Source organism: Zingiber officinale, chromosome 2A (genome assembly GCF_018446385.1).
Source record: "Zingiber officinale cultivar Zhangliang chromosome 2A, Zo_v1.1, whole genome shotgun sequence".
NCBI classification, from domain to species: Eukaryota; Viridiplantae; Streptophyta; class Magnoliopsida; order Zingiberales; family Zingiberaceae; genus Zingiber; species Zingiber officinale.
This window is the reverse complement of record NC_055988.1, coordinates 1,856,426-1,860,395: the sequence shown is the minus strand read 5'-3', so window position 1 is coordinate 1,860,395 and position 3,970 is coordinate 1,856,426. Positions and strand designations below refer to the sequence as shown.

Below are 3,970 nucleotides of genomic sequence, written 5' to 3'. Positions count from 1 at the left end.
AGTGGTGGCAATAATTGCACCAAACTCTTGAGGTCATTTTCAACGAGAGATATTTTGACTTGCATTATGTTATTTTGTGTGTGTGTGTAATTTTGTCCTAGACGAAACTCCAACCAAGTGGAGATTGTCAAAGGAAGGGAATGATTAAGGGCCTCTCTTTAGAATTCTATATAAGTTTTTTTTTAATCTTCAATATCTAATCTCAACGTCACCTAAAAATATAAAAATTTCTCATTAATTACTGACCACCCGTATTATCAATTTTAAAATGAAAAAAATAAATTTAAAATTTATTTGACGAACGTCTTTAAAAATTTAGATTTTTTTTTTAAAAAAATTATTTGAATAACGTCTTTAAAAATCTCCCGGGAGATGCCCAAAACGAGGGCCCCAATTTTAATTGAATTTTTTTCTGTTAAGACCGTGATACTTTGGCTAATTCAAAATGGACACCACAGATTTTAAGGGGTATTTTAATATTAATTGAACATTGTGGACCTTTTGAAAGTTGACGTGTTAGGGGAAAAGCGGCATCGCCGACGAAATTCCGCCAGCTTCGGCAGAACAATTTGGTCCGCCGCCTCGTCAGCCCCCGGGATTGCCTCGACCAGAGAATCGGCCCTCGTCCATGGAAAAGGAGGACGCGATCCCCTTCTTGACGGACTTCCTGTATCCGGCGCCGATATTGGCCATGTACCGATCGACGGAGCTCAGATTCAGATCCTTGCCGCAAGAACACAAAGGCGACGACTTTATCAATGAAAAGGCAGTATTTCCATCTAGAAGTCAAGAAATTGGGCGATCCATGGGTGGATTTCTGACGAATCGAGGGATTCGAACGCGATCGCTGCTAGGGTTTGGTCTGTTGAAGTCGCCGTGGAAAGCCATTGATCGATTGATGCGGGAGATGACTGTTCGTCCATATGCGGCAGCTTTCAGATATTCCAGTTTCATTCGCTTGAGGTAAGACAGAGCAATACTGTAACAACAGAGACAACATTTTCATCTGCTCTCAATCAACACAATGATTACATGGAAGAATGAAGCATCTTGATCAGTAATTACAGCACCTGGTCCATTAGCAGGTTTGATGAAGTAGGGAGATCAACGCGAGCACGCACACTATGGCTCACCAGTGGCGATGGTTTGGCCTGATTTGATGCAGGAAAGTGTGGAGATCTTCGTCTGACTGGTGCTTGAAGGTAACCCTAAGCTAGCTTTCTTCTAGTAAAAGTACCTCAACCTTCCTCGTTACATCCGCAGCATAGTTGATTTACCGTTTATCTCATGCCCTCGTGCACATAAACTATTCGAGACAGTGGCACAATGGGCAAATTTAGTTTTTCTTAAATGTCAATTGATACGCGATGTTATTGCAGACCCGGGTACGACGTGGTAGTTAAAGTCAAGGTGACATGACAGTCAAAGTCAAGAGACTTCTAGATCTCAGTTTCTCGCTTCAAAGGCAAGTCTTCGTCATCTAGGCCATCGGCTTAAAGTACCGATCGAATCTCTCGGGACTCAATTCCCCATTTCTCAGAGACAAGTATCCTGGTATATGACCGGTCGGTCATAGAACTGATCGGACCTAGGAGACAACTTCAAATTATTTCCAGAACAGATCTCCAACATCACCTAGTGCATAACCGAGCAGCTTAAGAGAATGGTGGTTGTACAGTCAGTCTGTCTAAAGATCTGATCGAGATATACTCAGCAAACAACATGGCCAAAAAATCACAACAGTCTGTCAGAATAACAACCGTTTGTTAGAGAATATTCCTCTATTGTAATATGAGCATTCACTGGAACCTTCTTCGAAGGTGACCTTACACTTTCCATCAATCGACATATTATGACAGCATATTCTTTCAACCGCCTCATTAATGGCATAAGTTATAAAAGAGGTACACATATGAATAACAGAAGATTCCTCGGACGGTGACAATACATCACCTAGGTTGTACGTCTTTTCTTATCCGACAACCTCTGACATTCAACATTTTCCGTCACCTCATGATTGTGGAGGTTATAAGAGGTGGTATATAAAAGGGTTTTTCTCCGTTGGCCAGGTACACGCCTTACAACAACCTTACTTATGCACACTCATTTCACTATTCATCTCTCCATTCTTTCTCGCTCGGACACCGTATTGACTTGAGCGGAATCTACGTCGGAAATCCCCTCCTTGATTTTGGCGCTAATGTTTTGTGGTCTCTTTAGTGTGCACAGAGAAGAAGAAGAAGAAGAAGCCCTTTTTGCCTCCGGTTAATAGTCTTTTCTCAATCAACCGCACGGCCACCTACCTAGCGCGTCATCTCTACAACTTTCAAACAGGATCACCGATGTTGTAGATTGTCAAACTCTTTTACCCTAGAATACAAGATATTTCTCTCTTTGCATGCACAACTAGCATCACTCATACTCCGTCATTTAATCTTGATGGTGCTTGCATTGCACAATTTATGGCTTTTCCGAGCATTCGAATGATTGTTCTGGGTTAAAGTTCTCAGTTTGCTGCGTTATGTCTGCAGTATAATTAATTTACCGTTTGTTTCATGCATCCCTAGCCAAGTTTTTTGTTCTTTGAGTGCAAATGATGTAGATTATCAATCACTTTGGATGAATCAATTTGTTTTCCCTCTAAAATTCAAGCTTCTTGTAGCTCTTTGTTGATCAACCCAGCGAAAATGTAGGGGCACATTGCAACTTAACAAATTTGATCAATCACCTGTGGTTCCTACTAAGCCTTTTAACTAGATATTTCTTATTTTGCACTCTGCCATTTGATCGCAATGTAGCTTGTATTACACAACCTTGGTGTTGCTTTTCTTGCTCATTGCCGGAGTAAAAAATTTACCGAGGTAGCTTACGAGACATAGAAGCTACTAGATTTTGCTCTTTGTGATACTACCAATATCTAGGGTCTAAGGGGACAATGAACCATGTCATGTTTTTGCCTTACATCTCCTTTTTGTTCATTAGAGTTCTAGTGCAAATCACTCTTGAACTCCTCTTGTTTCCTACAAGTGTGGATGAACAACAAGCATGTTACACTGAATGGTGGCTCGACACTTGAGTAGTTGTTAATCAGTAAGCTATCCTAGGGGTCATGTGATTTTTGTTATACAATATTCTACAATGAAGATTGTTTGTCGGAGATTACAGGATAGTTGTTGAATTGAAATCGAAATTCAACTTCACTTATTTGGCTTAAGCGAATAATCTCATACTGTCAACTGGGAAAGGATGAATTGCTTGGATGCCTGCTAAGCTACCTTGTTTGGCCGAGTCCGAGTTGGTCGAGTTGCTGAGTCATTCGAGTGCTGAGGCCGAGATATCTGAGATTGAGATGCCCGAGATTGAGATGAGACCGAGACAGCCGAGACAACTGAGACACCGAGACAACTGATGCTGAGGCCGAGATGTCTGAGATTGAGATGCCCGAGACTGAGATGAGACCGAGACAGCCGAGACAACTGAGACACCGAGACAGCCGATGCTGAGGCCAAGTTGTTTGAGGCTTGCATCTCGGCTGTCTCGGTCTCATCTCAGTCTCGGGCATCTCAATCTCAAACATCTCGGCCTCAGCATCGGTTGTCTCGGTGTCTCAGTTGTCTCGGCTGTCTCGGTCTCATCTCAATCTTGGGCATCTCAATCTCAGACATCTCGGCCTCAGCACTCGAATGACTCAGCAACTCGACCAACTCGGACTGTTTAAGTCGATCGGTTACAATTACACACTTAAACAGTCCGCAAAATGAATTCGGATGGAAAAACATTGATTCATTTATTTTAGCAAATCTTACCCCGATCGTCCAGCATTCGATGCGCGCAGGTCATCCTTGTACACAATTCAACTTGGTTCAATGCAATTCGGGTCCTGAATTTGCATCCTCTGCGCTCCCACGCTTGAGAGAGAGTCTCTCCCCGTGCATATATTCACAACATGAATGCATGTGATATAATATAA

At 42.2% G+C, this 3,970-nt stretch overlaps 1 long non-coding RNA gene across 2 annotated transcripts; it reads left to right on the top strand.

The window, feature by feature from the left end:
- The first annotated feature begins 481 nt into the window (after positions 1 to 481).
- LOC122040490 lies at positions 482 to 2,646 on the top strand. Of its 2 annotated transcripts, XR_006128632.1 has the most exons (4): positions 482 to 963; positions 1,086 to 1,202; positions 1,380 to 2,069; positions 2,221 to 2,646. It is a non-coding gene; the product is annotated as an uncharacterized LOC122040490 (long non-coding RNA). The 2 variants fall into 2 exon arrangements; XR_006128631.1 differs by having other exon boundaries at positions 487 to 963; positions 1,380 to 2,646.
- The last annotated feature ends 1,324 nt before the right edge of the window (positions 2,647 to 3,970 follow it).